We start from the raw sequence: 20,492 nt of genomic DNA on the forward strand, positions 1-20,492 counted from the left end.
AAGTGCCTTTGACATTAATAGTGCCTTTAATTTTCAGACCAACCCTCCGAAGTAGTTACTAATCTCATTCTCCCTCACAGAAACAAAGAAAATGGGAGCACAGAGAGGTTAAATGACTTGCCCAACAACACACAGCCATCAAGTAGCTGAGCCAGGATACAAACCCATGCTGGCTCTGGATTCAGTGCTCTTAACCTCTACACCACAAAAAGAGTTGAAGTCACTCAGACACAAAACAGAAATGTTTCCTCTAGAGGCACCAGACTGTTGAGCTATCCTCAGTAATTTCACAATAATGGGGGACAGTGGGGTGCTGGAATTAATGTGGGCTTTGTCTTGGGCTTGAATCTGGCTTTGTCTCTGTTTTCTCAACTGGGAAATGGGTATGATAGAGCTCCCTCATTCCCAGCCCTCTCAGGATTAAAGGAGGCAACCCATGCACACCACTAGGCAAGTGCCCAGCACACAGCACGCACTAAAACAATTTTAAAACTATAGGAAGGTTGCAAGCAGAGCTCAGCAACCACCATAATCCTAGAGCCACCAACTGTCAATACTCTGCCACATCTGTTATCTATCTATCTATCCATCATCTATCTATCTATCTATCTATCTATCTACCTACCTATCATCTATCTTCTGAATTACTTGAGAGTTAGTTGCAGACATTGTTAAATTTCATCCCCAAGTCCTTTAGCCTGTTTCTTTTAAGAACAAGGACATTCTCCTATAAAACCTCTGCACAAATTATCTGAGATACAAAGTGTTTCATGCTCGGGAAATTTATCATTGATATCTAATACATGGTCAATATTCACATTCCCCACTAGTCCCCAAAACATCCTCTGTGGCCCTTGCTCCCTGGACCCAGGCTCCACACCCCAGCACCACAGTGCATTTTGTCTGCTCGGCTCTTTCGTCTCTTGTTAACCTGGAACCATTTCTCAGCCGCATTGTCTTTTATGACATTGACATTTTAAGATACCAGGCCAGTCACTCTGCATGTGTTTCATTTTAAACAATATTTTCCTTTAAGTCTTTGTAAAATAAACTGCAGCTGCAGGCAAACGGAGAAAGGGGTCTGGAGAGTTCAAGGTATTTGGTTGGACAGGCAGAGGAGAGCGTACAGCATTAGTTCTACTTGGGTAGAAGTTACAGATTTCCTGGAAGCCGTGACTGGGGACATGATCAGAGCTTTGGCAGGTGGATCAAAGTGGCAGGACCATTGCAGACAGAGGTCAGGGCGTCAGGGGACGAGAGTGGATCCTGGAGGAACTGCGAGTGGCAGCAACGACTGAGCGTGAGGGAGCCGCACTGAGTGGTCAGGGTCTGTTCCTACTTGGACTGGAAGCTACCCGAGGCTGGGCTCATCCCCGGACCTGTCCTCGCCCCCAAGGTGCCCAGGGTGTGCCCAGCACGGTCAGCATTCTCCCAGGGTGACAGGCTGCTAAATCTCCCAGATATTCAGGGGCAGGCGATTCCCTCCAGGGGTGACGTGGCTGCCAGCTCTCAGCCACCAAATGCAGGATCTTAAACGGCAAGTCATTGGGATTTCCACATCTTGCTCTGCAGATGAAATTTTGTTTTCTGATCCTGCTCCTTTTCTTGCTGCCCCTTAGGACATGGGCTGCTCCCGTGAAAAAATTCAAAATGAACCTCTCATTGACTGCAGGAAAAGATGCAAAGGAGTCGCCATCCTAAGTTTCCTCACATCTGCTCTTGGCATGATCCACCCAGGCTGTCAGGCAAGAGATTCTCACTACAAATCCACGCTCCCCACATCAGAGACCCCCCGACAGCACCTTCCATACCCTTAGTTTCAAAGAGAAAGGGGTGTGTGCGTGTTGCTTTAGCCCTTAGAATGGAAAGGAAGGATTTATTTGGGGGCTTGAGCAAAAATGCCTTTTCAAGGTGACCCTTACTTCATTTCCTGGGGCCAGAAGGCAGATGTCTGACAAAAGCAATTCCTCAGCTCTATTTTCATACCCGTCTCTGTTTACTTTGTTCCCACTTTAAAGGGGCTCATCCAGCTGTGCTCGCGCCACAAAGCATCCTTGAAAAATCTGCCATGTACAATTGTGTGCCCTTCAGACTGAAAGTCACACACAGGCGCACTTGCGCACACACATGTGCACACACAACATCACAGACAGTAGTCACTGACACACACGGAGACACATGCAAATACAGGAAGGTACGTACGCACACACCCCTGCACTCACAGAGCCTGGTGGTCAGGGTCCCGCAGCACGCCCGGCTCTGCCTGCTTCAAACGCCTCCTCTATGCCATCCTGCAGAGTCCTAGGGACACGGCTGGCCGGTCCATCCTAAGAGGCGCCGCTGGGTCCCAGGTCCCCCTGGAGGATGCCCCGGACTTCCCGGCTGTCCCCAGAGCACGGGCTCAGGTACAAGAGAGGAAAGGACTCCTTGGAAGCAAAGCAGATTTGGGAAAAGGATGTGCTCAGCTGGTTCCCAGCAAGTGCCAGAGGCAGAGGGATGGAGGGGAGGGGGAGGCAGAGGGAGAGAGAGAGAGAGAGAGAGAGAGAGAGAGAGAGAGGGAGATCAGGCAGAAGCAGAGAGGAAAAATCCACACAGAAACAAAGAGAAAGAGACAGAAAAAGAAGAGATAAACAGAGAGGAAAACAGAACATGGATTTCTAAAAAGCGGTGTTTTCAGCTCAGCTGGGTTTAAGCCGAGGAGAGCCGATCTGGGGCCTTGGAAACGGGGGCTGTCTGCCCCCCACCCCCTTCTTCCAGGGGCCGCGTCCTAGGTTTTTCTCTAAGGGGCTCAGGAGCTCCTGAAGCCACAAAGCAGAGATCCGAGGCTCCCAGTCCTAAATGGCTTCCCCAGGACCCGGGGCTGTGGCTGCCGCAGAGCCAGCCTGTGACAGCCACCGCCATGAAGGGGCTCTGAGGGGCACCCACTCCTCTTCGGGCCTCCAAGAGCGAGGTGCAGCTCTGGCTCCAACAATCCAGCAGAACCCCCGGGGGCAGGGGGGTGGCGAGGACATTGGGGAATCATGACTCCAGTTTCCCCCCATTAACCCCCCTCCCCGCCCCATTATAGCCCAAGCTGGGGTCAATGCCTATCCACAGGGGCCCAGAAGAGGATGTAGGAATGGTCACAAGATGGGGAAGGTGAATGGGTGGGGGGGGACGGACACAGAGTTTTCAGTCATGTGCAACTCATCAGTTGCTATGACAACGGCCAGGAAGTGGGGGCACCCAGACCTGAGGCTTCAAGAGAGACGGGTTGGTTCTAAATCACAGCGACAGCGCTTCAGTTGAGCTATTACACCGTTGCCGCGGCAACCAATGGGATCAAATCGCAGAGAAAATCTGTAATTATTACAAGCCAGCTACCGGCAAACTCAGCACAGTAATCAGCACGTTAGGGCAATTCAACCTGAACCGTGTCTGGGAGGGAAAAACGCCGACCTTCAGCCTCCAACTCGGGGAAGAAAAAGGCCAAAGGAGACTGCAGGTCTGTTGATGCTACAAAGTGGGGACCTGCCCAAATGAGGAGTAAATATTAGGTGAAAACACATGAAACTGCCAACGTTTGACGCTGGAAAACATTCCCCATGATTTGATTATGGAAATTTCCAACACAGAGCAAAGTTGAGTTTGACAGTGAATAGGTGTGTATCCACCACTTAGCTCTGCTGTTAACCTCTTTACCATGCGTGCTTTCTCCAAATCTACCCTTATCCATTAATTCTATTTTTTTTATCCTCACCCGAGGATATTTTTCCCATTGATTTTTGTTGTTACTTTTATTTTAGAGAGAGTGGAGGGGAAGGAGGAAGGCGGAGAGAGAGAGAAACATCGATGTGAGAGACACATCAATTGGTTGCCTCCCATTTGCACCCCAACCAGGGTATGGGATCAAGCCTGCAACTGAGGTACGTGCCCTTGACCAGGAATCAAACCCGCAAACCTTCGGTCCTCAGTCTGACACTCTAACCACTGAGCCAACTGGCCAGGGCCATTAATCCTATTTTTGGTGCTTGTCAAATTAAATTGCAGCCATCAGGATCCTTTCCCCTCCAATGCTGCAGCCTGTGTAAAATTAAGTATTTGATAATTTTTGAACAAAGACAGCGATTTCATATGATCCCATCTAAATGGAGTAAAATCTAGATTTCTGTCTGTCGTCCATCTGTTCGTCCGTCCATCCACCCATCCAACCTCTCACTCATCCACCCATCCACCCATCCATGGGAGATCACACACACACTCGTGGTTTCCACACATGATTCACCACCTGCCCCCCTGAATCTTCCTGCCTGGCCCAGTGAATACCTCCAACAGGGCATTCTGCATATTAAGCCCCATATGTTCTTAGCTCAAACCAGCACTTTCCCGTCATCACACCTATTCCCTTTCTTGTGTTCAGCATCTCAGTAAACAGAATTCCTGTCTACCCATCTGTTCAAGACAGAAACCCAAGATCCGTCCTCGATTCCTTCCTCCCATCACCTTCCACCACCGTGCCCTGGGATTTTACATCTGCACTAACCCTAGTCTCCGTCCCCTCCGCTCTCTCTCTTGTCCTAGCTCAGATGCCCATCACTTCTCAGCTGGACAGCAGCCCCAGCCTCCTGACTGGTCTTCCAGCTGCCACCCCACCCTCCCTCTGCTTTCTCCACACTGACTTATTATCATGAAACATATGGCCATGTTGATGGTGTGGGGGAACTGGCACCTCATACATTGCTGGTGGGGGTATCAATTGATACAAATATCTTGGAGAGCAAGTTATCAAAATGTATAAATTTTTCTTAAAAACATTTTTGTTGATTTCAGAGAGGAAGGGAGAAGGAGAGAATCATCAGTGATGAGAGAGAATCATTAATGAGCTGCCTCGTGCACGCCCCACACTGGGGATCGAGCCTGCAACCTGGGCATGTGCCCTGGCTTGGAATCTAACTGTGACCTCCTGGTTCATAGGTCGATGCTCAACCACTGAGCCAGGCAAAAATCTATAAAATTTTAAATGCACTGACCATTTTTTTTCTCAACATAATTCTACTTGAAGAAGTTTGTCTCATTGATACAAATGGAAAGCAACCTAAATGTCCATCAGGAGGAACTGGCTAAATACATTTGGGTCCATTCATAATATAGAATAACACTCATCCAGTAAAAAGAGGCCGTGCTTTGCGTACTGACATGAGAAACTTGTTTAATGTATTAAGTTAAGGAAGCTGCAAAGAAGTGTGTAGGGCACAGGGTCTCCTGTGTCCCCAGCAGCTCCTTACAAGGGTATGAAGTCAGGTTGAGACATAAGTGGGGACCCAGGTGTCCAGGGCACATGACTTTATGAGCTGCCTCCTCTCTGACACAAGTGTCAGCACCAGCTCTCCCCCAGACTGGGGAGCAAAAGAGGCCTGGGAGTGCCTTTCTCGTCTCCCTCGATAACACACAGCTCAGCACCGCCAGGCAGTCAGCCTCGGCTGCTGGGCTGCACGAGGTGCTGGTCTTCTGCTTTGTTCAGGACATAATTGCAGACGATACCTAACCAGAGGGGGAAGCAAAAACCAGAACACGCCTTGGAGGCAGACAAGTTCCGAGGGAACACACGGGGCTGCTCAGGCCTCGAAGGTCTCCTGGGCCTCAGTCTCCCCAGCTCTCTAAGGGGCTGCCTATTCCTCCCAGGATCATTCTGAAGGTCAAAGGCGGCGCTAGAGATGGAAACAGCATGCCAGCGTCGCCTTGTCAAACAAATGAGAGTTACTGACACTAATTCATCTTTAGGATCTGCTCAGCTCACTTCTGAACACTACACACCCCTCGCGCATGTGACCAAAGCTAGAACCTTCTTTTTCGTCTGAGCGCCAATTTCGTGCCTACAACTGAGCTAAGCACTTCCCATATATGATCTCATTTAAGCCCCAAAACACCCCTGTGGTGGTAGGGAATCTTGCTCCCATTTTACAGAAGAGAAAGCTGAGGCGCACAGCGGTTAAGTGACTTCCCTAGAACCATAAGAGAGTGATGCTACCCAGACAGCCCCCAAACCATTCTGACCGCAAAGTCCACGCTTTTCCCCTTTCTTATTCCTTCCTACTTCTTAAATCAGACCTTTCAACCAGTGCTGTAAAAAAGAAATATAAATGCGAGTGACGTGTGCAATTTAAATTTTCTAGTGGCCATGTTAAGAAAGGGAATAGATGAGTGTTAGTTACATGTTCTATTTAACCTGGTATACCCAAAATACCATTTCAACATGTGATCAATATAAAAGCAAATTAATAAAATTTTAATAATTTTTTTGTCATACTATGTCTTCAAAATCCAATATGTAGTTTATGTTTAAAGCACATTTCAGTTCAGACTAGCCACATTTCAGTGCTCAGTAGCGATGTGTGGCTTATTGGAGAATGCAGCTTGGCTGGTGCTGAAATATACCTGGAGTGGGTCTAAATCCTGAATAACGAGATGGGCAACCATTTAGTGAGCACCTGCTATATTCCCGGTCCTGATCTAACTGTTTCACACAGATTAACTCCATCTATTTGCATGACCCCGGGAAGTAGGTTCTCTGATGGGCTACCAACAAGAAAAATGAGGCTCAGGTAGATTCTGGCAACGTGCCCAAGATTAGCGCTAATTACCAGAGGAGCTGGAGTTTGAACCAAAGTTCATCCAGAAACCTGGCCGCTCCTGTCGCCACACCAAAGCCAGATATCCTGGTGCCACATTGTCGGGCACAGGGGTCTGTAAAAATTAAGCTCCCAAGAAAGGAATTTGACTTGTAGCACTTAATTTTAAACAATCTGATTAATCAATACATAAGATCAACTAAGCATTAGTTAAAAAGTATGCAACACATTCTGAACCTTGTACCAGCATGGGACCTCAGGAACTGATAATAAATCAGACAATGAATGAATCTCCCCACTGGTGTGCCTCCTCTTGTCTCGGTGGGAGGTGGGTTAGAGGGACCCGTCAAGTTCAGGTTTGCATCCCCTCAGAGCAGGTCCCTGTTGGACCCAGTAGTGGTTTCATTCTTTCCTGGGATCCATGTGGGAAGGCTAGCTGGTTCCAGCATCCTCCTCCCACTCAGGCCAAATGCCACCACTGATTTTAATTATGGCACGTGCGTACTGGCTATGGTCTACTGGGGTTGGGGGCGTGGGGTGGTGATTTTATGACTGGTTCTGAGATGATCCTGTTCAAAGCCAGAAAGATGCATGCTCTAGGGTTGCCAACATCCCTAACTCCTGGCTAGGATGTGCCCGAGTTCAGCCCAGCCAGCTTTTTGCTTCCATAATCGTGGCTCTGACGCGGAAATGCAGGCTTCTCTCTTGCCTCTTGCAAACTGGCATAAAACTCAGCTACGTGTTAGCACTGACCTCTTGAACATGACCAGAATCACCTGGTGATCAGCTTGAGGATGAAACCAGAGAAGGGAGGAAGAAAGGGAACTCTCGGCTGCCTCTAAAATATGTCTCCAATTCACCTGCTTCTCCCCTCATTTGCATGAGCTGCTCCAGACCAGCACGGTCATCTTTCACCAAGACCACTGCAGGGAAAGAGTCATCTTCCTGCCTCCGCATCCTGAGCTTCTCACTCTACAGATCAAAGTTGGTCCCCAGGCTTTCCTTAGGCCTCTGAGTGCTGCCCACGTCAGACCTACCTCCCTCTCTCTCACATCACGCCCCTCTGGCTTTCGCTTATTCTCTCTGGCCATCTCTACCTCTGATTCCTGGCAAGTACATAGCCCTGTGGCCTCAGGGCCTTTGCACTGGCCATTCTTGCTGCCTGGACTGCCTCTCTCACTCCTCCTTGGCCAGCTTCTATGTGCTCCTCAGGTCTCAAGCAGCTCATGTGAACGCTTTAGAGGAGATTTTTTGCACCTCATGGACATACGTTTGTCCTGTTGTAATTTCTTATAGCTCCCCGTGTTGCTTCTTTTCACTTATCACAGTTTGCACGTGATGCATTTATGTGTGTGCATATCTTAATGCATGTCTTCCATGCTATTCCCCATTCACCAGAGATGGAGTGTCCCAGCACACAGCACAGTGCCGGGCACACATGATGGGCACACCAATATTTGTGGAGTGAATTTTTACTATTCCCATTTTACAGAGAACTGAGGGCTTGGCAAAGAAGACACAACCGTCTCAACTATCAAAGCAATTACTGACATCGTGTTGTGTGCAAAGTCCTAACCCGAAGGATAATAGAGGCTCTACTGAGAAATGTGGTCAATTCGCTGCCAGAGCTCTTCTCAAGAAACAGCATCGTTTGCCACAGGAACTATGAAGCCCGCCTTCGCTCTTAACTGCTTGTGAAATGGACCGTGTGTGTTAGGTGTGAATCAGTTTCCTCTCTCTAAAATGAGACCCAGAAAGAAAAGCCAACCAGCCAGCCAGCCAGCCAGCCAGCCAACCAGGAGTCATGCTACTTGCATTTCTGACCTCAGATCTTGAAGTCAGAACATCACCCCCGGCTCCCTCACCAAGCAGACACTACCGGAGACAGTGTAGCCACAAGGAATCAGGAGATGTTAAATCTTTGAACCCCAAATAATCTCACCTCCAGAAACATAGCAAATGCAGGTAATCCTAAATAAGGAATAGTCTGCTCAGAGATGTCCGGAGCCGTGTCCTGTAGAGGCATGGACGGCTGAGGACAGCATAAACAACCAACATCTGAGGACTGCTCAGCGTGGCTGTGATATAACAACTTAATTATTTACCAAAAGTGATGTAAAAAGGCAAGAAAACGATCTCTGAAGCCATGTAATGGAGAGACAAGGCCGTGAAATTTTATAGGCAGTCTGGTTGTAATTTCGTGGAGGCACAAAAACAAGACCATAAGCCAACACACGAGAAGGGAGGCTGGAAAGAAATGTTTGCTGTTCGACACTGTTCCATCTTGGATACAGGACTATGGAGTGGCAGTGTACTTGCTCTCACTGTTTGTATTTTGCGATTCACCGCTAATGACCTGTGCTCATCATTTATTCAAGTGTTGCAGGAAAGACGTGCCTCTAGCTTTCTCGAATAATATACAGTCGACCCATGAACAACACGGGTTTGAGTGCACAGATCCACTCAAACGGAGATTTTTTTCAATAAGCACCGTAAATGTATTTTCTCTTCCTTATGATTTTCTGAATAACACTTTCTCTTCTCTAAGCTTACTTTAGTGTAAGGATACAGTGCTTTATACATATAACAGAAAATATGTGTCCAGTAACTGTTCATGCTACCGGTAAGGGTCAACTGCAGGCGACTCGTAGTAAACTTTTTTTTTAAGTAAAAAGTTAAACTCAGATTTTCGATTGCGAGGGGTTGGTGCACCTCCCCTTGCCCCCCATGCTGTTCAAGGGTCAGCTGTGTTGAGAGGGAGCGAGTGCAAGCTGAGTTGATGGCAGCCCAGTGTGTCTAGACATTTAATTATAGGAAAAATTATTGAATAACTTGACATGGCATTAACAGAGAGGCCAGAGGCACTGGAAAACGGAACTGTGTTCCGTTTGGTTTCTGAAGGTGTGCGAAGAGGAGACGAGCTTCCAAGCGGACTATAAAAGGGACATTAGTGTGCTAGCATGGGGCCAGGCCAAACTGGATTCCAATCCCCAGGTGGAAATTCTCAAAAGCTGAAAGTAGGTCAACACAGTCAGGGAGGTTAGTGCATGTGTAGCAGACGCAAAGTGAAACTTCTCGACTCCTCCTGAGCCAGTGGAGGAAAGGGAAGCTCGGAGTTAGGAAGTCTGGGATTTCTGAAGGCCAGGGAAGAGGACGTGCTGAGGCTTGGCTGCCCTGGGAATTCAAATGCTAGGCCAGGGGTCCGCAGACTCTGGCCAGCTGCCTGATTCTGCACGTGAAGATGTACTGGAACACAGCTGGCTGCTCACAGCTGTGCGGCTGCCTTTCGGTGCCACAGTGGAATAGCTGAGCTGTGGTGACAGCGACTGCAGGGACCGCAGTGCCGACAATGTGCACCATCTGGCCCTTTACAAAGGTGTATGCTGAACTCTGATCTCGGCGTTCCAGGCCTGGAAACCCCACGCCTGTACTGTCTTCCTTCTGCCAAGCCAAAGCCATCACAATGGCCTCTAGGAGGCCTTGGACGATCCCATCACCTTCCACCTCTCTGTCCTTGTCCCTCTCCTCTCTGCCCCACCCCCACCCCACCCCCGCTGCTCTGCTGCAGCCACACTGGCCCTTTGTTGCTCCTAAAATGTGCCAGGTGATCCCACCTCAAAGCTTTGCTCTTGCTCTTTCCACTGCCCCCAAATTGCTTCCCCTGTGACCCACGTGTCTCTCCCTTCCTGCCTTCTTTGAGGTGTGATTTTAAATTGCACCTTGCACTTCCTGTCCCCTTCTCCTCCCTGCTTGACACGTGCCACCTGTGTTGCTTACCTTAAGAAGTTATGTCTTCCTCACACCCCCAGAAGACTGTGAGCTCCATGAGTACAGAGCTATTTTGGTCACTGAGGTAGGTGAAATGACACAGCAAATGTTATTATTCTAATTTTACAAAGGGGAAACTGAGGCATAGACAAAACGAGAGAGAAACGACCAGATTGGGCAGATTTTGGCTCAATCACTAAGAAAGCTCCTTGCGCTGGACTGGACTCAACTCCAGAGACTGGGTGTCTTCTTACCAAGGAGACAGGAGAGGAGCTTCAAGCATCAGAGAGGAGGCATGGCTGGACCAGATCAGCCCTGGTTCTGAGATACTGCGCACTGATGTCCACGCCCCTGCCCAAGGAATGGCAGGTAATGGAGCTGGGTCCCAGGGGCAGCATTCAGTTAACACCAATAACCTCTCTGTGTCTCTCTGCTCGCCAAGAGCACCGTTTTGAGACTTGGCATCACGCCTTCACAGGGAAGCCTTCTTCCCATTTCCCAGATGAGAAAACCAAGGCAAAGAAAGCTGAAGGGCCCTCTGCTGGGTCAGGCTTTATCTACACTCTATGCTGATTTCCAGATATCAACGACACTCTTACTAGTAAGCATCTTATGATGCCACGGTGGTGCCCTTTGTAGATGGGGAAACAGAGGCTCAGCTAAGGTTACACAAACTCACCCGCACTCTTGTAGCAACTAAGCATTGTCTGGCTGCTTCGCTTTTCTGCAGAATCACGAGCATGGTGCAATGTGGTGATTCTACAGAGGAGGAGAAATGCAATTTTGACACTCATTTGGCTCCTGCAGAAAATGAAGACTCCAGCGAGGAACCAGCCTCTTATCACAGCCATACAAACCATCTGCCTCTCGTTCCGTCTCTGACAGAAGTCTGAGCTCTCTTCCCTCCCGCAATGCCAACTCAAGTGGGGAGGTGAACCCGTAGACTCAGCAACTTCCCCCTAAAGCTATGCGGCACCGACTGACCGCCACTCTTCTTTCCAAAGGATGTCCTCAAGCAAAGCTGGGGCTTCATTTCACAGACTCGGGACAAAAAGCTGAGCTGACAAAAGACACAGGTGCTGGTCAGGTGAGGGTAGATCCAGGCCCCCTGAACCAGCGGCTTAAGCTCTATACTTGGGGTCCCAGGCCCAGCGGCTCCCACAGGACACGGCCTGCTGGGTGTTGTGTCCACGTGACACATTGTGAGTGGAGAGGAGGTGGGGAAGGACAACGTGTGGGTGGAGAAGGGAGCACAGAGCAGTGTTCCCCGAGCTGGGCTCAGGTGTTGGGATGTGGGGCCCTGCCGGAGTTGCCTTTCCTTCTGCTCCCTTCTCTGCTGTGAGTCCCGCCCTGACACATCCGAAGCCAGATTTCCACCCCTCCACCCGAACGCAAGCCCCTCTCTCAGCAAAGGGGCAGCGGCAACCGGGAGTCTCGCATTACAAACTTTCAGAGCTGGATACAGACCTCAGAGACCTTGTCCAACCTTCCTCTGTAACAGAGTAAAAAGTCAAGGCTCAGAGAAGACAAGCCAAGTGTCTGATGCCTCACTGGAAGCTCTAGGCGAGAAGCAGGGCTCAGTTTCTTGAGGGTCTTCTATGAACCTTGACAACCACATCTGACAATGAATTCTGGGAGGCGGGTTCTGTGATCGCGCCCATTGTCCATATGAGGGAACCGAGGCTCAGTCAGATGGCTGGCCCAACACACACCGGTCGATGGCATCCACTGAGCCACCCAGGTCCTAGGGCAGCCATGGGCAAACTACGGCCCATGGGCCGGATCCGGCCCATTTGAAATGAAGAAAACTAAAAAAAAAAAAAAAAAAGACTGTACCCTTTTATGTAATGATGTTTACTTTGAATTTATATTAGTTCACACAAACACTCCATCCATGCTTTTGTTCCAGCCCTCCGGTCCAGTTTAAGAACCCACTGGGGCCCTCGAGTCAAAAAGTTCGCCCACCCCTGTCCTAGGGGCTCAGACGGCACTTCCCAGGAGATGATATCAGACGGCACGTAAGTAAACATTTATCTTAATGGTACTCTTTTCACTTCAATGTGCATTAAGAAAAAAACATAAAAACTATTAATGCATGGATATGGTTGCATAGGAGAATAAAGCATGGGTGGAGTGCATGTCACTTTCCTGGTTGTGATATTACACTGTGGGTTAGTGAGCAAGATGTTGCCATTGGGGGAAACCGGGTGCAGGGCACAACTAGGTGTGAATCTACAATGATCTCCAATTAAAGTTTACTTGAAGGGAAAAAAAAACACAGGAAAAATGAAACAAAGGGACCCCTCCAAGAAATTCTGGGAAATAAATATAACACAAACCTTCACAAGAACTTCTCTGAGAAAGTTAATCCAAATCACGTAGTCATGCATTCATTCAACAGACACTGGCCACATGTTCACTTAGTCCCAGATCCTGGGATGATGCTGGGGACACAGAAAGGGTATGCAAAGCCTCTATCCTCACAGGATTCACAGTCCAGTGCTGGAGACAGAAAAACAGAATTGCTCCAGGCAATGACTTCCCCATGGGGAGGTGGGCAACCTGGCCTGGGCCTTCCTCTGTGAATGACAGGGCACCTGCCCCAAAACAGAAGATGCTGACTCTGGAACAGACTGCCCTTGAACTCTTTTAATCACATATGATGGACATTTCAGCCACATATAACCTTGGAGGACCAGTTATTTAACCTCTCTGTGCCTCAGTTTCTTCATTTGTCAAATGTTGATGAGACTAGAAACTCAAGAACTACCTTGAGGGTTAGATATGTGGAAAGTGCTCGGAACAGATTCTAGTGCCTCTTTGTTCCTTATTGCAAGCAGACGCCCAGCAGCCCTCCCTGGCCTTGTTTGCAGGGTCTACCCCTGAGAGCGAGTGTGGTGAGCTTCGTGTGTGGGCATCCCTGAGCCGGCAGCTCAGGAGTTGGGGGGCAGGATGCTGAGGAGGTGCCTGCAGCCCCAGCTGAGCCTTGGCAGGGACTCCCCCAGCAACCCGGCACCTAGAAGGGGAGCGTGCCCCATTTTATAGCCTTTTCTGGGTTAAAGATTACCAGCCCCAGTGAAATTCAGCGACAATCTGCTGTCTCCTACAATATAGCTTTGGATCCTTCAAAGGTCTGAACCAAGCGAATCTCTCCTTATTTGTTTCTGGGGAAGAGTTTTTCTGTTGGACCAGGGAGCAAAACCCCGACAAAGATGGAGAGGTTTGTATGTTTTCTCATTCCCTGGAGATAATGTACAGATGAGCTCACCTGGACAAATGCGGTGACCTTTGGCACACTGCGGTGAGCAGCACCGGCATGGATTTATTGGTTCTCCATTCCCAGAAGAGGGAAAAGACGATACCTTTTTCTCTCCACCCCCTACCAACCCAGGGGTGAATCTGCAGGACCGGAAATGCCCTGAATGTTTCCAGAATAGTGAGTTTTTGAAATTTACCACGAGCCAAACATCACAGCTTCAGTTTCCCCCTCTTTTTACTTATTTATTTTAACTGACTCCAATGCTGAGGCTAGGCCCTGCCATTCCAGTGGAATAAAACCCCAGAAACCTGGTAAGAAGCAACCACAAGGGACAAGGTGTTAGAGAGGGATATGCTCCCTCACACAAACTTCCTCTGAAAACGCTAGAAAAGGTGTGGGAAAGGCGTGTGCTTAAGCAGGGTCTCCCAGCCTCACCACTGACTTTTGGGGTCAGATAATTCCTTGTGGTTGGGGGTGGGGCCGTCCTGTGCGCTGTAGGATGGTTAGCAACAGCCCTGGCTTCTACCCACTAAATGCCAGTAGTACCACCTCCCCCGCCAGTTATAACAACCCAAAATGTCTTCATATCTTGCCAAAGGCTCCCTGGGGGTGGGAGGGCCCAGCAGAAATACACTGCTCTTAAGGAACAATGGTAGGTCACCGGCTTCGAGGTGAAGATGAATGAGGAGGAATGGTTCAAGTCCACAGCATGGTGCCTGGCACTGGCCCATCCCAGGAATGACCCAGCAGGCGGGCTAGAGAGAGGCTTCCAGACTGTCATGGGGCTGGGCAGATGCTGCTGCCTGTGGGACTCGGGCAGACTCCTCAGAAGAACTGTCACTTCCACTGCTAGCAACACGGAAACTCCAGGTGCCGGGAGCTGCGGGATGAGGCTAAATAGGACTGATGTCTTACTCCAGAGGCTGCCACACATATTCTGCAAAGAAGCAGCCCTACATATGCTGAAGAGGCTCTTAGAACGGCCCTTCATCTGGAAGACTCAAGGGGACTTGTTATTTTTTTTAGGACAGTTGTTCTTGGTATAAAAACTAACCCTTGGACCTGGTTCAAAGGCCTTGAGGTCTGGTCCCTCTCCCCTTTCCAATCTCTGCCCACAACTTCCCGTCCCTCTGGGTTCTGACACTTGGATCTTGTGTCTGTCCCGTGTGGGCTGCTACCCCAGAGCCTTCACAGATGCTGTTCCCACTGCCCCGAGTGCTTTTCCCTTGCTTCTGAGTTTTTTTTAAATCCTAATCCGAGGATATTTTTCCATTGATTTTAGAGAGAGTGAAAGAGAGAGGGGAAGACAGAGAGAAACATCAATGTGAGAGAAACACACTGATTGGTTGCCTTCTGCACGCTCCCTGACCAGGGCCTGGCCCGGGAAGGGCCTGCAACCGAGTTACGTGCCCTTGACTAGAATCAAACCCGGGACCCGTCGGTGCACAGGCCTACGCTCTATCCACTGAGCCAAACCGGGAAGGCCCCTTGCTTCTGATTTTTTAAATTTCTACTCACCCCTCTGATTTCAACTCATGATGCACCTGCTCCAGGAAACCCTGACCCTCGCCCACCAGATCAAATCCCCGCTTAGAAGACTCTTAGCTCCACATACCTTTCCCTTGTATGGCGCCATCACATTTACAGGTCACCGCTGTGTAACTATCTGGCTCATTCTGGCCACTCACAGACCGCAAACCTTTTAAAGCTGTGCTTATACTTAAAAAGCATAATACCCCCATCACTATACTGTCTGGCACTGTATGGGGCGCACAATGCATTTTTGTTGAATTGTCAGTATGAGTGGCGGTTGATCGGACACGTTCTATCATTTCTACGGCTAAGTGGTTAAGACAGTATGATGTGGGGGTAAAGATAAACACGCCAGTAAAACAGAACAGAGACTGGAAAATAGACCTACACTTATGCCGGCACTTGATTTCTGCAATGTGGCAGTGATATTGGGTCAATTGGATTATCCACGTGGAGAGAAAAATCAGTCATGATCCTACCTAATCCAATACCTAAAGATCAACCCCAGGTGAGTATAGAGATCAATCTGCAAGGCAACACGTGGAAGCTTCTAGAAGATAACAGAGGGGGCAATGTGAATGACTTGGATTTTTAAAATAGGACACAAAAGGCATTAACCATAAAAGATAAAAAATATGAGCTATTGCCGAAACCGGTTTGGCTCAGTGGATAGAGCGTCGGCCTGCGGACTGAAAGGTCCCAGGTTCGATTCCGGTCAAGGGCATGTACCTGGGTTGCGGGCACATCCCCAGTGGGAGATGTGCAGGAGGCAGCTGGTCGATGTTTCTCTCTCATCGATGTTTCTAACTCTCTATCTCTCTCCCTTCCTCGCTGTAAAAAATCAATAAAATATATTTAAAAAAAAAAAAAAGAAAAGAAAAAGATTTAAGTCAAGTGTCTACTTAAGATTAAAAAAAAAAAGTATGAGCTATATAAAAATTAAAAATTCTAATCAACAAAAGCCACCATTGAAAATGAAAATTACATAAAGAGTAGAAGATCACTGCAAAACATGTAACTGGCCCAGGGTTCATTATCCTGCATGACAAAACTCCAACAATAAAAAAAAAAATAGACAACTCAAAAGAAAAATGGGGAAGAGATGGAAACAAGGACTTTATAAAACAGGAAATCCACATGACCAAGAAATGTATAGAGAAGATGATCAAATTCAGTTACTAAGTAGAGAAATTTAAAAACTACCACACACCCACCAGAATGGCTAAAATTACAAAATACAGTAACACGTCATAGTGGGGGAGTTGGAGAAGGTAAGAGCACCTGGAACTCGCACACACACTGCTAATGGACTCTGAATTGGGCAGTTGTTTATTCTAGAATGTTCGGGCAACACTCCAGGCATACCTTAGAGATACTGCAGGTTTGGTTCTAGACCACCACCATTAAAAGCAAATGTCACAATTAAGCGAATGTCACAAATTTTGGGGTTTCTCAGTGCACATAAAAGTTATGTCTACATGATACGGTAGTTTAAGTGTGCGATAGCATTATGTCTAAACAAAAAAAAACCCAACATACATACCTTAATTAACAAATGCTTTATTGCCAAAAAAATGCCACCCGTCATCTGAGCCTTCAGCGAGTCATAATCTGTTTGCTGGTGGAGGGTTGTGCCTCCATATAGACGGCTGCTGACTGACGGGTGGCGGTGCTGAAGGCTGGTGATTGTGGCAGTTTCTTAAGATAAGACAACAATGAAGTTTGCCGCATCGATTGACTCTTTCGTGAGCGATTTCTCTGTAGCAAGTGGTGCTGTTTGATAGCATTTTACCCACAGCCGAACTTTCAGAACCGGAGTCGGCTTCTGCTGCTGCTTTATTGACTAAGATTTGGTCATATTCTAAATCCTTTGCTACTTCAGCTTGCACTGATGGTTTCTCTCCTTAAGCCTCGTGAGCCAACCTCTGCCAGCCTCAAGCTTTTCAGCCTTCACAGAATCCTCGCTTTGGATTAGGCTTTGCTTCAGGGAGTGTGGTGGCTGGTGTGATTTCGATGCAGGCCACTAAAACTCTCCCCCTCTCAGCAACAGCATTTGCTTTCTTCTCATTTGTGTGTTCACTGGAGTAGTGCCTGCAATTTCCTGCAAGCCTTTTCCTTGGCATTCACAGCGTGGCTAACTGGCTGGAGAGGCCCAGCTTTCGGCCTGTCTCGTCTTTCGACGTGCCTGCCTCACTAAGCTTAATCATTTCTAGCTTTTTGACTTAAAGTGAGTGTTCGACTCTTCCTTTCACTTGAACACTTGGAGGCCATTTTGGGGTTGTTAATTGGCCTAATTTCAATATTGTTGAGTCTCAGAACACACAACATTTATCAGTTGTCTAGATGGGTGCGGTTTGTAATTGTCTTTCTCTGACTGGCTTATTTACAGTAGTAACACCAAAGCTCACTAATCACAAAGCACCATAACAAATATACCAATAACGAAAAAGTTTGAAATATTGTGAGAATTATCAAAATGTGACGAAGAGACACAGAACGAAGAAATGCTGTTGGAAAATGGCAACAACAGACTTGCTCAATGCAGGGTTGGCTGAGGTACACCTACACCATGGACTACCAAGCCGCAGTAACAAAGAAGGACCTCTCACCCTTTGCGACAGCATGGAGGGACCTGGAGAGTATTATGCTAAGTGAAATAAGCCAGTCAGAGAAAGACAAATATCACATGATCTCATTTAACTGTGGAATCTAATGAACAAAATAAATTGATCAACCAAATAGGTCCAGAGACATGGAAGGACAGATCTCAAATGGACGGGGTAGGGAGGGCGGGGAGAGAGTAAGCAAAGAACTTATATGCATAACCCATGGACATAGACAATAGTTCGGTGAAGGCCAGGGATGGGAGCCAGGTGGAGGGGGGCAATGGAGGAAAAATGGGGGACATCTGTAATACTCTCCACAATAAAGATAATTTTTTTAAAAAGCAGTGTGTGCGAAATGTATAAAGCAAAGCACAATAAATCGAGGCATGCTTGTACGTATAAAAGCCTTACTATGGACTGAATTGTTTCCTCCAAATTCACATGCTGAAGCCCTAAGCACCCATGTGATGGTTTTTGGAGGTGGGGCCTTTGGAAGACAATTAGTTTTTAATGAGATTAAGAGGGTGGAACCCTCATGGCAGGAAGAGGAAGAGACTCCAGACACTTTCTCTATCAAGGGCGGACATGGCAAGAAGGCAGCCATGTGTAAGTCAGGCAGAGAGCCCTCCCCAGAACTCAACTGTGCTGGCACCCTGATCTCGGACTTCTAGCTTCCAGGACAGTGAAGAAGACATTTCTGTTATTTAAGCCATCCAGTGTATGGTATTTTGTTAGAGCAGCATAAACAAATGAAGACAAACTTCAAACTATATACAAGTAACGAAAACGCACATCTGCAGTGGAGTTCATAAATAAATTATAGCCTATTCATGCTATGGATTACTAGGCAACAATGAAAATGAATGGACCAAGCTACAGGAAACAACATGGATAAATTGTACAGATGTTACAGTCTGTAAAGGAAGCTAGATACGAAAGAATAGAGTGGGGGAGGGAGGGAGGAACAACAAGCAAATTGAATGGGTAATAACGAATGCATCCTCAGGAGTACACTTGTAACTATAAGTAAGAGCAAGCAAGGACCTCTGAGAGAGACGGATGGGTGACTTGGGATGGGGTAATGATTAAGAAGGGCACAGGGGCCCTAACCGGTTTGGCTCAGTGGATAGAGCGTTGACCTACGGACTGAAGGGTCCCAGGTTCGAGTCTGGTCAAGGGCATGTACCTTGGTTGCAGGCACATCCCCAGTAGGAGGTGTGCAGGAGGCAGCTGATCGATGTTTCTCCTCATGGATGTTTCTAACTCTCTATCCCTCTCCCTTCCTCTCTGTAAAAAATCAATAAAATAGCCCTAACTGGTTTGACTCAGTGGATAGAGCATCGGGCCTAGGGACTGAAAGGTCCCAGGTTCAATTTTGGTCAAGGACACATGCCCCGGTTGTGGGCTCGATCCCCAGTAGGGGGCGTGCAAGAGGCAGCCAATCAATGATTCATCATTGATATTTCTCTCTCTCCTTCTCCCTCTCTGAAATCAATAAAAATGTATTTTTTTAAAAAGAAGGGAACAGGGCTTGCTATTTCTTTTTATTTTAATCCTCACCCGATGATATGTTTTTTGATGAGAGAGAGAGAGAGAGAGAGAGAGAGAGACACATTGATTGGTTGCCTCCTGTATGCACCCAGACTGGGGATTGAACCTGCAACCTTTTTGTTGTATGGGATAATGCTCTAACCAACTGACCACCTGGCCTGGGCGGGCCTGCTATTTCTGGCTCTACTTCTTGATCTTGTTGGCAGTTATATGACAATTAGCTTCATAAAAAACCACTGAGCTGTTCTTTCTTTGTGTATATGTTTCTGTAGACATGTTATATGATATAAGAAAATGGTTTACAGAAAGTATTTGGAAAAATACTAACATACCTTCTGATGTAGCAATTTCTCATCTAGGAATTTATCCTATGGAAATATTTGCACATGTGTGAAATGACTATGTACATGGTTGTCCACTCATGCTTCCTTTGTAATGGCAAAATATTGGAAACAACCTAGAGACCCATTGATAGGGAGCTGGTTGGATAAATCAAGTGCCTTGCACAATGGAATACTCTGCAGCCATGAAAAGGGATAAGATCTCTGTAACATATTAAAGATAAAACAAAGCGCCCAACTGTGACCATTTTTAAAATACACAGCTGCCTGTAGGGAGCAGAGGGGTCCAGGGGATGGGGATAAGGGTTGAAAATTTACTTTTTTGTGTAAACCCATTTGTACTGTTTGTTTTACTATGCATTGCATCACCGATTTGGGAAATAATTATTCTTAAAAAGCAGAGTAAGTACATACATACAGACCAGGTGAAAGGCATGGAAGAGAAGGAGGAGGGAGTTCAACCCTCTGGCACTTGGAGGTCCCCAGTGAAACCCGTGTTCAAAGACTTGGGTTTGAACCTGGGCAGTTCTCGGTTCAAGCCCAGCTTCAGGTTCTTCCTATCTCTGTGACGTTGGCCGAGAAAGCTAAAATGCTCTGATTCTGTGTCCTCATTCACAAAAGAGGACCTTCCCACCTGAGTTATTGAGAGCATGAAATCAAATAATCCTAATAGAGCCAGTGGTTGGCAGGCAGAAAGCATTCGACCACATTCCCTCTTTGAAAAAAAAAAAAAAAAATATATATATATATATATATATATATATATATATATATATACATTTTTTATTGATTTCAGAGAGGAAGGGAGAGGGAGAGAGAGATAGAA

The 20,492-nt window shown here is 47.4% G+C and overlaps 1 protein-coding gene across 2 annotated transcripts in view; it reads right to left on the reverse strand.

The window, feature by feature from the left end:
• Positions 1 to 20,492, reverse strand: part of ABAT (4-aminobutyrate aminotransferase) — an 84,762-nt gene that overhangs the window by 53,454 nt on the left and 10,816 nt on the right. The window contains exon 1 of one of the 2 annotated variants that reach the window (XM_070413013.1): positions 2,223 to 2,416. The exons of the other annotated variant lie outside the window; for it this stretch is intronic. The gene's annotated coding sequence lies outside the window, so the exon portion shown is untranslated. Of the gene's footprint in view, positions 1 to 2,222; positions 2,417 to 20,492 lie in introns of those variants that run through there. 2 annotated transcript variants of the gene reach the window in all.

Source organism: Myotis yumanensis, unplaced genomic scaffold, assembly GCF_028538775.1.
Source record: "Myotis yumanensis isolate MYYU_CA2020_CCGP unplaced genomic scaffold, mMyoYum1.0.hap1 SCAF_4, whole genome shotgun sequence".
NCBI lineage: Eukaryota > Metazoa > Chordata > Mammalia > Chiroptera > Vespertilionidae > Myotis > Myotis yumanensis.